Source organism: Leopardus geoffroyi, chromosome A1, assembly GCF_018350155.1.
Source record: "Leopardus geoffroyi isolate Oge1 chromosome A1, O.geoffroyi_Oge1_pat1.0, whole genome shotgun sequence".
In the NCBI taxonomy this organism is placed as follows: Eukaryota; Metazoa; Chordata; class Mammalia; order Carnivora; family Felidae; genus Leopardus; species Leopardus geoffroyi.
Genome location: NC_059326.1, coordinates 172,795,185 through 172,807,927, shown reverse-complemented (window position 1 = coordinate 172,807,927; position 12,743 = coordinate 172,795,185). Strand labels below are relative to the sequence as shown.

The 12,743-nt window shown below is 43.2% G+C and overlaps 1 non-coding gene across 1 annotated transcript; it reads right to left on the bottom strand.

The window, feature by feature from the left end:
- Positions 1–11,545: 11,545 nt before the first annotated feature.
- Positions 11,546–11,652, bottom strand: LOC123581577. The gene has a single exon (XR_006703836.1). It is a non-coding gene; the product is annotated as a U6 spliceosomal RNA (small nuclear RNA).
- Positions 11,653–12,743: the final 1,091 nt, after the last annotated feature.

Sequence of the window (12,743 nt, the reverse complement as noted above, 5' to 3'; positions counted from 1 at the left end):
TTATCAATTTTGTTAATTCTTTCAAAGAATCAGCTTCTGGTTTCATTGATCTGTTCTACTGTTTTTTGTTTGTTTGTTTCAATAGCATTAATTTCTGCTCTAATCTTTATTATTTCCTGTCTTCTGCTGGTTTTGGGTTTTATTTGCTTTTCTTTTTCCAGCTCTTTAAGGCATAAGGTTAGGTTGTGTATCTGAGATCCTTCTTCCTTCTTTAGGAAGGCCTGGATTGCTATATACTTTCCTCTTATGACTGCCTTTGCTCTGTCCCAGAGGTTTTGGGTTGTGGTGTTATCATTTTCATTAGCTTCCATATACTTTTTAATTTTCTCTTTAACTTCTTTGTTGGCCCATTCATTCTTTAGTAGGATGCTCTTTAGTCTCCAAGTATTTGTTACCTTTCCAATTTTTTTCTTGTTGATTTCTAGTTTCATAGAGTTGTGGTCTGAAAATATGCATGATATGATCTCTATCTTTTTGTACTTGTTGAGGGCTTATTTGTGTCCCAGTATGTGGTATATTCTGGAGAATGTTCCATGTGCACTGGAGAAGAATGTATATTCTGCTGCTTTAGGATGAAATGTTCTGAGTATATTTGTTAAGACCATCTGGCCTAGTGTGTCATTCAAAGCCATTTTTTCCTGTTGATTTTTTGATCAGATAATCTGTCCATTGCTGTGAGTGGGATGTTGAAATCTCCTACTATTATGGTATTACTATCAATGAGCTTCTTTATGTTTGTGATTAGTTGACTTATATATTTGGGTTCTTCCACATTTGGTGCATAAGTGTTTACAATTGTTAGGTCTTCTTGGTGGATAGACCCCTTCTTCATCTCTTGATACAGGCTTTATTTTAAAGTCTAGAAAGTTTGATATAAATATGGCTACTCCGGCTTTCTTTTGTTGACCATTAGCATGATAGATGGTTCTCCATCCCCTTACTTTCAATCTGAAGGTGTCTTTAGGTCTACAGTGGGTCTCTTGTAAACAGCATATAGATGGATCTTGTTTTCTTATCCATTCTGTTACCCTATGTCTTTTTATTGGAGCACTGAGTCCATTGACGTTTAGAATGAGTACTGAAAGATATGAATTTATTGCCATTATGTTGCTTGTAGAGTTGGAGTTTCTGGTGGTATTCTCTGGTCTTTCTAATCTTTGTTGCTTTGGTATCTATCTATCTATCTATCTATCTATCTATCTATCTATCTATTTCTCCCCTCGGAGAGTCCCCCTTAAAATTTCTTGCAGGGCTGGTTTAGTGGTCACAAACTCCTTTAATTTTTGTTTGCCGAGAAAACTTTTTATCTTTCCTTCTATTTTGAATGACAGCCTTGCTGGATAAAGAATTCTTGGCTGCATATTTTTCTGATTCAGCACATTGAATATATCCTGCCACTCCTTTCTGGCCTGCCAAGTTTCTGTGGATAGGTCTGCTGCAAACTTGATCTGTCTTCCCTTGTAGGTTAAGAACTTTTTTTCCCTTGCTGCTTTCATGATTCTCTCCTTGCCTGAGTACTTTGTGAATTTGACTATGATATGTCTGTTGATGGTTGGTTTTTGTTGAATCTAATGGGAGTCCTCTGTGCTTCCTGGATTTTGATGTCTGTGTCTTTCCCCAGGTTAGGAAAGTTTTCCACTATGATTTGCTCACATAACCCTTCTACCCCTATTTCTCTCTCTTCCTCTCTCTTCTGGGACCCCTATGGTTCTGATGTTGTTCCTTTTTAACGAGTCACTGATTTATCTAATTCTTAAATCATGCTCTCTTGCCTTAATCTCCCTCTTTTTTTCTGCTTCATTATTCTCCATAAGTTTGTCCTCTATATCACTGATTCTCTGTTCTGCCTCATCCATCCTTGCCACGGCGGCATCCATTCGAGATTGCAGCTCAGTTATAACATTTTTTTATTTAATTCTGACTAGTTTTTACTTCTTTCATCTCTGCAGAAAGGAATTCTAATCTATTTTCGACTCCACCTAGTATTCTTATTATCGTGATTCTAAATTCTGGTTCAGACATCTTGCTTGTATCTGTGTTGGTTAAGTCCCTGGCTGTTATTTCTTCCTGCTCTTTCTTTTGGGGTGAATTCCTTTGTTTTATCATTTTGAATGGAGAAAAGGAATAAATGAGGTATAAAAAATTAAAAAAATTTTTTTAAATATTAAAGTTAAAATATTAAAAACAAACACACAAAATAAAATAAATGATGCTAGATCCTAGGTGTGTTTTGGTCTGGGTGTTGAAAGTGGCTTGATAGATTAGAGAAAAAAGGGGGAAAAAAAAAAAAAGGAAATCATTTGAAAATTTGAAAAAATGAATACACTGAAGTAGACTAAAATGAAATGATGGAAGCAAAATAGAATTTTAAAAAATTTATACAAAAGTAAAACATGGTAAAAAAACAAAGAAAAAGAATTTTAATAAAAATTGAAAATAAATTGAATTTTTTCTCTTTCTGTATTCAAGAAAAAGAAACGAAAAAGAGAAAAAGAAGAAAGAAAGAAAGAAAATTGAATAGTTGGACCAGCTAACAGACTGAAATACAACTGAAATTACTTTGTTTTCCCCTAGAAGTCAAACTATAAAGTGCTTTATAGTCCATAAACTAAGCAGGCGGTGAGACTTGTGTTCTTGGAAGAGTGAGGTTGGCTCAGTTGGGCGCGGCTTAGTGTAATGGCTCCGTTCTCCACTAGATGGCACTGCTAGCCTACTGGGGTGAATTGTGGCGCTTGTAGGTGCATATGCACGTGCGTGGCAGTGGTGAAATGGTGTCACCCAGCTACCCAGTCTCTAGTTTCAGAACTCTGTTCTCCCTGATCAGCAATCACGCACCCGTCCATCTTCGGCTTCTGTCCACTCCCCGCTTCTACACTGTCTGTGACCACGCCCCAGGCAGCACCTCCCTCCTGAGTTTTGTCTCAGATGTGGCTGACTTCCCCGGCCCCCCATTTCTGAGGCACTGTGGCTTTGACCTGCTCTGCCCCCTGCGGAGGATATCACCAAGCAATGGCCCGGTGCCTGCCGCACTCAGGAACACTTGTGGGACCGTGATGCTGCTGATGCCCAGAGACTGCAGCCAGGTGCCAGCCCACCCCAGAAAAAGTTCGCGAGACAGTGTAGCAGCAGCACCTCAGGGATTATGGAAAATCACAACACACATCTGGCACCAGGCTTAACCCCCAACAATCTTGTTCCAGCACCAGCGAATGTGGCCATTCTCTGGGGTCTGCTGGGCCCAGGTGGCCTCACAGCCTCTACCAAATGTCCTTCCAGCAGTGGAACCGCTTCTCCCCGTGTGGCCCAAGAACCTCCCGGACACCACTCTGCTCCTGGGGATTCGCCCTTTCCACCAGAGCACCGCCAGGTATCGAGCTGCGAAGTTTCAGACTCTGCGTTCCCCCTGATTACAGTCTTAATGGAATTTAAACCCTCTCCTTTCTCCTTTGTCCTTTCTGCCTTTTTAGTTCAGTCCCTGTGGCTGTTTCCAATTTTCCACTTTCTCTCCAGCTGCTTTTGGGGATGGGTGCTTTTCCCATATTCTCCCCCAGTCTCCATCCTCTCTCTGCATGCAAAAGCGGCTCCCCACCCTCTGTGCCTTCTCTCTCCCCAAGTTCACCTCTCCGTGCCACATACCTGCTGAATTCTGTGGTTCAGGTTGTGCAGATTGTTGTTAATTCTCAGATCAGTTTTCTAGGTGTGCAGGATGGTTTAGTGTATGGTATGGCTGTATTTCATTGACGGGAGACACACAAAAAACTTCTGTAACATTCCACCATCTTGGCTCCTTCCCTCTACACTAAAATATTTTGGAGAGATGTTCTTCACTTGCTCCTTTATTTATCCTCTGTCTACGTCCCTGCCACCATGTTCTCCCCCCCCACCCCCCCACCCCCCGCCCATAGATTCTTTGCCTATTCATTTTGTGGTCAAATTCTTTTTGGATTAGCTGTTTTCACAAGGATGGGGTTGGGGAGAAGCCAAGGTATTTGTACTGTCTCATGGGGAAGACAGGTACTTGTGCCTAAGGTTGCCAACCTCTTTTTTGCTGAGCTGATCAAGAGCTACAGCTTTGGGGCTGTTACCTCCCCCAAACCCCTTTTCTGTTCCCCGTGTTAGCCAATGTAGTGGTTTGCTGCTGTATGCAGTCTCTTATCTCTCTGAGCACCGTGTCTCCTTCCACTCTACTGTATCAAATGTGATTGTTTTGTTGTCCCCCCACCCCTGCCCCTGCTCCTAGGTGGGCCATCGACCTGTATGGGTTTGTCCTGTGCTGCCCCTGCCTTGAAGGTCTCCCTGGATGGCCTGGTGTTCTCTGCCCTTATCAGTCTTTCTAATTTATTTTAGAGTTTGGAGTTACAGGTTTTCCCTCTAACTCCACTTAATCAAAGATAGGGAGTTGCTGTTTCTTATTTGCTTTGCTGCTTTTGGTGGGTTTGGGGACGAGGCAGAAAGGAAATTATGAGGAGTCTTTTCTCATATGTTCTTCTGATGCGAGAACTCCCAAGAGCAAACACTTAAGAAGAAGTAATGAAAATTTGGACCTTCCAATCCGTCCCTGATTATAAAATGAAGGCAAAATTAAATACATGTAAATTTCTTGGATGCCTGGCTGACTTGGTTGAATGTCCGACTTTTGATTGCAGCTCAGGTCATGAACTCATGGTTGTGGGATTGAGCCCCATGTTGTGCTCAGCACAGCACAAAGCCTGCTTGGGATTCTCTCTCTCCCTTGCTCTCTGCCCTTCCCCAGCTTGTGTGCATGCTTTCTCTCAAAATAAATAAATAAAAAAATAAATACACGTAAATTTCTGAATTTAGCTCAAAATCTGTACAGGAGTACATACCTCTCCCATACATACTTCAGTTTATTATAGTAAAAATATATGAAATGCTCCAATGCCTTTAAAACTAAATTTCAAGTGTATTATATAGTTCATATTTTAAGTCAAACTATGCCAAACATTGCTTCTGAATGTGGAGAAAATCCAGCCATCTCCATGATGTGGTAGCAAATAGTTGCCTTGTAGGAAGGCAGAAAAACCACTTTACATAAAGGAACAATTGGTGTAAAATACTTGGCTAACTGTTGCTCCCATTTGAAATCAACATTGGGGTTTTATCTCTGCCTCATCTTCTCAAATCATATCACAAACCTGTCCAGGTCGGATCTCTCTGGGGAAATGGAGATCTCCAACAGGACTGGGTCCTTAGAGGGTAACTGGGCCTCTTTCACCTGGTGCTGTGTTGGGCCCTTCCAGGGTCTGTGTCCACTTGCCTGTGATTTGGGCCTCTCTGGAGCATTATGACCTGGAAGGGTCCAGACTTCTTTATGAGGATACTAGAGGCTCATAATCCTTGAAGTCATGATCACCCAGGGCTCTCAGCCTTGGTGTTTTCCAACTGATCCTCTAAAGCCAGTTCACCAGGTCATCTGGCCTGTCTCCACTGTGCTTGATGTTCTCCACCTCTCCCTACAGGCTACTGCTATCCTAAGGGCAGTCTTCACAGTCTTCCCTGGCCTAACTAAAACCTGGCTCCCTCCCTTGTTGACCCCCCAGTGTCCCTTGCCTAAGCCTGTCAAAGCCTGTAAAAGCTTCTGCCTGTAAAAGCCTTCCATTTTTGTGTAGCTCCCTAGAATTCCTTTCTGACTGCTAGATGGGATGCTGTCCTATTCATGAATTGTTGAATAAAGCCAATTAGATTTTCAAATTTACTCAGGTGTTTAAAACAGCCTAAGCTGAGATTGGAGTGTCTCGATATTGCAGCCTCCTCCCTGCAATTTTGCCCTGATGTCCCTTTGAAATTCTCACTGTTTGGGCTCAGTACCCTCCCATGAGTGTATATCATGAGGATATTTCTCATCACTACCCTGGAAGCTCTGGATCTGTGGCTCTTGGCTTCTGCTGTAGGTACAGGAGATTTCCAGAGCCTACTCTACTGTGAAGGGTTATCCCTGCGCTTCCCCTGGATGCCCACAGCACATCATTTGCCCCCAGGCCCATATGGCCCTGATCTCTGGGCATAGTTCTGTTTATGCGAGTGTCTTTCCCACCCACTGGAAGCTCCTCTCCTAAAAGAGGGTCTTACTCATCTGTGTCCCATTGTCAAAGTTAGAGTCATGCCCTTGATCAGCTCTAGGTCTGTTTTAAGAATAAACACAAGACTGGAAGGCAGACAGGCAGAGAAACAATCTCTGCTCTCCTCTGCTGTGCATCATGTCCCTGCCCCCACCTGGAAGTCTTTCTCCATCTGCCAGTTCCACAGGGCACTTCCTTCCTCCTCCTTCCTTTCTCTGTAGCCCTCAACCACCAGACCAAGTCCTCCTGGGCCTGCTTCCTGTTCTTTTTTCTGCTTAGATTAGGGGAGGTAGCTGGAGGCCTGAGCGACTGGTACCCAGTAGAGGGCAGGCATCCTCCCATTTGGGCAAATTGTCCTTTCCCAGTGCCTGGCAAGCCAGGGAGGCACAGGTGAGATTAAGTAAGTGTGTGCTGGTGCTGAGCCCTTAGCCCTCTTGCTGTCTGTAGCCGGTGCCCTACTCAACAGCCTCCGCAGGGAAGGGTTTGACTACTGACATCCTGAGGAAGCCTCAGGTAGGACAGGGAAGGGATGAGGCTCCAGAGAAGGTGGGGTGACTTGACTATCCATTGATGAAAGGCTTTGGGGGCTGATGGAGGCCAAGCAGGAGCATGGGAAGAGCTACAGACAGAGAGGTGGGAGGCCCAGGTTGGTAGTTCCCTCTGTGCGGGTGCTTGTTGCTGCCTGCTGTCCACTTTTCTGTTCCCAAGTATCACAGATGGAAAAAGCTGTCTAGGAACTTCCCTGGAACTGGAAAAGAGTGGGTAGGTGGTGGGTCAAAGAGTTGTGTTTGACCAGGTCTAATTTTTCCACCCATTAATTCCTTTTAAATTATTATGAAAATCTACAAACATAAGCAAGTACAGAAATTCAACAGTGGACTTGCATATCCCCATTCTTTAGACTGAATAATTACCAAAATTGTATTTGCTTTGTCACTTTTTCTTTGTGTTTTAAGGCAATCTCAGATATTTTTGCCATTTCACCTTTAAATACTTTGATATATATACATCTTTAAAAAATATGATCTTTAAAAAAAATAACTGTAATGCCATTGTTATATTTAACAAAGTTAACAGTGCTTCCTTGGTGTCAACTGATATCAATTCATAGATGAATTTTTTAGTGTATTTTTACTATTGTTTTGCATGTAAGCTTCAACATTTGGATGTGATCTCTTTGAGTTTGTTTCAATGCATCCCATACATTTTGGTTATTTTGTTTCCATTTTCATTTGTTTCAAGTTATTTTTTATTTACTTTTGATTTCTTCTTGATCCATTGGTTGTTCAGGAGTGTTGTTTCCTTTCCACATATTTGTGAATTTTCTCATTTTCCTCCTGTTACTGATTCCTAGCTTCATGCCATTGTAGTTGGAAAAGATACTTGGTACAATTCAGTATTCTTAAATTTGCTAAGACTTGTTTGTGACTTACCATGCTCTATCATGAAGAATGTTCCATACGTGCTTGAGAAGAATGTGCATCTGCTGCTGTTGGATGGTATGTTCTATATGTATTTGTTAGGTACATTTGTACTAAAGTATAGTTCAAATCCAGCATTTCCTTCTTGATTTTCTGTCTGAATAAGCTACCTTTTGTTGAAAGTGGGGTAGTATCTATTTTTCCTTTCAGATCAGTTGGCATTTGCCTAATATATTTAAGTGCCCTGATGTTGAGTACATATATATTTGCAACTGTTACATGTTCCTGAGGAATTGATCTTTTTATCATTATATAATGATCTTCTTTGTCTCTTGTTACAGTTTTTGGCTTAAGTCTATTTTGTTTGCTATAAACATAGTTAATCTTGTTCTCTTTTGGTTTCCACTTACATGGAATATCTTTTTCTATTCCTTCACCTTGAGCCTATGTGTGTCCTTAAAGCTGAGGTGAATCTCTTGTAGGCAGGATATAGTCAGATCTTGTTTTTTTTTTTTTGTTTGTTTTGTTTTTTTTAATCCATCCAGCCATTCTATGCCTTTTTAAGAATACACTCCTATGCTTACTGCACCATTCATAATAGCCAAGACATGGGAACAACCCAAGTGTCCATCAACAGATAAATGGACAAAGAAGTTGTGGTATATAGATACAATGGAATATTTTAAATTATTTATTTCTTTTATTGCAGAGAGAGAGAGGTAGAAAGAAAGAGGAAGAGAATGTGAGTGGGGGTAGAGGGCAGAGGGAAAGAAAGAGAGAGAGAGATCTTAAGCAGACTCCACGCTCAGCACAGAGACCCATGTGGGGCTTAATCCCACGACTTTGAGATCATGACCTGAGCCAAAACTAAGGGTCGGATGCTCAGCCGACTGAGTCACCCAGGTGCCATGATACAATGAAATATTAATCAGCCATGAGACAGAAGGGAATCCTGCATTCTGTGATAACATGGATGGAACTTGAAGGCATTATACTAAGTGAGATAAGTCAGACCATGAAAGACAAATACTGTATAATATCACCTACGTGTGGAATCAGAAAGAGCCAAACTTATAAAAACCAAGAATAAAATAGTGGTTACCATGGGCTGGGGTATGGGGAAGCAGGAGAGATTTTGTTTAAGGGTCCAAATCTTCAACCAGTAGTCAGATAAATCCTGGAAATCCAACGCATAGCATATAGCATATAGACAATAAAATTGCATTATATTCACCCAAAATGATAAGAGATTAGACTTTGGTTGTTCCCACCACAAAAACAAAATAACAATTATGTGACATGATAGAGGTGCCAACTATCACCACAATGATAATCATATTACAATACATGTATGCATCAAATCAACATGTTTTGTACTTCAACCAAATAATGTTTTATGTGAAACATAATTCAATAAAAAAAGAAAGCTGATTTCCATCCTTCTCAAGTTTCAGAAGTGTCTTTGTCCCAGAATCACCAGAACTAGGCAAGTGGTATATCCCAAACCTCAATCAACCCAAAGGATATGGGTAAACTGCCATAAATCTCACCCCAGGGGATGCAGGAGAAGACATCTTTGGAATGGAAGGATGGGAGGAGTCTGGCCACAAGAAGAATAAGTGCAGTCTTGCTCCTGCTAATAGCATGACAGTAATTTAATGCCTTTATCTTCCCAGACAAAGGTGCAATATGTTCAACTTGAAGAGTCTTCTGGGAAGAAGGTAGCTGTAAAATGTACAGGCTCACCCATGCTGTCCTACGACTGATCCAGAGTGCCCCTCTGGCCCTGCCATGAGGCTCATCTTATTGCCTCCAGTCCTGCTGGTGGTTCTGTCAATGGTTTTGGAAGGCCCAGCCCTAGCCTGGGCAGCCCCAGATCTCTCCAACACCTTGGGGACACATCCTGGATAAGCTGAAGGAATTTGGAAACACCTTGGAGGAGAAGGGCCTGGAAGCCACTGAAAGCATCAAACAGAGTGACATTGGTAATGTTGATCAGCTCTTTCATCTGCAGGATGACTGGGGTCAGGGGCCCGTCTCTTTCATGAGGGTGATTTAGCTCTCCAGCCAACCTCAAACACACCAGCTCTCAGAAATACAAACATGGAGAGCTCATTGTTAATGAACTGGGGTAGGCAACATCTCAAGTTCCATGGCTGCCCAGTAGATCAGGGTCATTTTAGTAGTGGCTATTGATGATGTTTTCTGAAGGAAAATCTTTGTTTTGGATTATAACTCTGGTACATTGATTCCCAGCCACTTCCTTCTCTTCCCACAGAGGGTCCTGAGGAAACCCAGCTGCTGTCAGTGTGGACATGTTTCCAAGTTGTACCACAGCCAGGGTGATGCCTCCCTGATGGGATTTCCTGAGGAAATCGAGCTCCTGTCAGTGTAAATGTGGTGGTAAGTCCACTCTATGCCCTCTGATTAGAATTTATGATATAGTTAATAGAATCCATGTTCCTTTAATGCCCTCCAAGAGTCCTACCTGCTCCTCCCAGCCCCAGTCATGCAGCACACAACTCAGTACCCTGAATGGGGCAACAGAGAAATAAGCCTGTTTTCCAGATTTCTGCATAGTCTGGGAAGCCAGGTGCTCACTTGCATGCCCTCACTTTCCCCCTGCTAGAGAAGTCATGGGCTGAGAAGGTGATTTCTTGGCCCTGAGCTGTGCTGCTTGGGGGACAGGTGATGTGGGCAAAGTCAAATTATACCTCTTACCTTCTTTGATGTGCACACACACACACACTTTTTGCTGCAACTATGTGCTGGAAGTTCTCTGGAAACCTGGACTTCTATAAAGGCTCTCTTCTCTAAGAGTGATTGTCTAAGACAGTGCTCTCCAAGGTCTCTTGAACCATGGCTGACTGGGGCTAGAGCTGATTCATGGGCCATTTCAGGGTTACAGTTGGGACTGAGGTCTGTTACTTGACACATGGGTGTTTGAGACTCCTCTTGGGTCTCCTGGCATGTGGTGCTGTACCCCACAGCTCCCATAAAGGCATTTTCATCTGTGGATGGATGTCAAGTTGTTGGTTAGTCATAGATATCAGTGAGGGATATTGTACTGGACTATGTTGGACTATGTTGCTGATGTCACTGTAAGCCCTCTTCTGTGCCCCATGTTGCTTCCCAGGGATTGAGGTGAGGGCAGAATTGTACATCAACCTCAGAAGAGGGGGGGAAATAATCTCCTTTTTCCTATTAAACTTTAGAGGCCACCTTAGCACCAAGTACCTTGTCCTTTCCCCAGGATTTTCTGCAGGCACAAGGGATGGGGCAAGGAGGAATGCCTAGTTCAAGGCTGGCCCTCAGACTGGTAATCACGTACCCAGTTTAGACTGGTGGAGTCATTTCTTCAGAGCAGACTCTGTGGCTGAAACTGGAGTCACTGAGTGTGACAAATCTAGTAATAGGAAAGAAGGAGAATCTTGTCTGCAGGGCAGCTCACCTGTTTGCACTAAAGCCTTCTCTGCCCTGTTCTGGGTGGGGCCAAGGCTCCTCAGGGCCTGGCATGGGAATGGGCTGGGGAAGGTCCAGTCTCTAGATAATTCTGCCTTTTACTGCCCTGGGCTGATCATAGCCTCCCATCTCACCCCAGGTCAGAGTGGAATTTGGGAGTTCCTGCTGGATGGGTAGTGGAAGTTGGTGAGGCTGCCTATGTGGCTGATGACAAGAGAAAGTAGCATAGGCCCTACATTCAGCTAACAGTCCAGCTATGGAAGGGACTCTGGCTAGAGCAGCAAGATAGTGGGAGAAACCTGTGTCCATCCCTCTCTGCCTTGCTCCTCCCTGTGGTCATTCATTCATTCATTCATTCATGAAATATAAGAGTGTCTACTGGTGACCTAGGCCTGTGCTGGGATCTGGGAACATGGAAGTGAGTAAGGGCATATGAGTGTGAAATCAGAATTATTTATTTATTTATTTGTTTTTCTAATGAAATGTCACAATTTCATTATTCAGTGTTGCACGTTGTGCTTTGACTCACGTTGTTTCCTCTAAGTTAATCCACAAAGGGTGGCAGTTTGCTGGAGAGCTGCATAAAATTTGGAAGGCTTCATGAATTTACATGTCATTCTTGCACAGGGGCCATGCTAATCTTCTCTGTATTGTTCCAATTTTAGTATACATGCTGCCGAAGTGAGCACAGAAATCAGAATTTAGATGCATTAAGATAAGTGTAGGATGGGAAGGGGTGATCAGGGAGGGATTTTTTTCATGTTTAATTTTGAGAGAGAGAATGCATGTGCACATGTGTGTGAGTGGGGGAAGGGGAAGGGGAGGGGAGATGGGGAGGACAGAGAGAGGGAATCCCAAGCAGGCTTTGTGCTGTCAGTGCAGAGCCCAATGCAGGGCTGAATTTCACTAACTGAACCGTAAGATCATGACCTAAGCCAAGATCAAGAGTCAGACACTTAACTGACTGAGCCACCTAGATGCCCCTAGGGAAGGATTAATATGAGAGTGAACAGTAGAGTCCTCCAGGATTAAAGCAGAGCCTGATGAGGACAGAAAATCAGGGAACCCAGAGTCCAGGCCCTGTGTATGCCCTTTGTTGGGGGGAAGCAAGAACCACAGTAGGAGTGTGGGAAGATGGTGGAGCCATGTGCTATGGGTCTTAAAGGGAAGAGGCTTTTACCTCTGGGGATCAGGGAGAATGCACATCCCTCTCTAGGCCTGGGAATCCATGGATGTTGGGGGATGGGAAAGCCTAGCTTGAGAAGACACAGGGAAGAAGGGGCATTAGAGGAGTTCCATGTTGTGGTTCAGGCAGGGGTGGAGGGAAATGCATTGAAGAGGCTGAGAATGCAGAGATTTGTTTCCCATGAACCAGGGAATTCAGAGGTACAGTTGAGAGGTTGATGTGGAGAGCAGCTGAAGGAGATTGGATCAGGGTGGGGAAGGGACAGGTGCTGGATTGTATTGGGGTAGGGAAGAAGGTACCATGGAGATCCTGAGGCTGTGGTGAGGATGGAAAGGTCATGTAGTCCCAATAGTTTATTTTAGCTTTAATTTTCCTTGCTTTGGGAGACATATCTAGAAGTGTTGCTACGTCCCATGTCAGAGACATTACTGCCTGTGCTCTCTTCTAGGATTTTAATGGTGTCAGGTCTCACGTTTAGGTCTTTAATCCATTTTGAATTTATCTTTGTGTATGGTGTAAGAAAGTGTTCTAGTTTCATTCTTTTGCATGTAGCTGACCAGTTTTCCCAACATCATTTATTGAAGAGACTGTCTT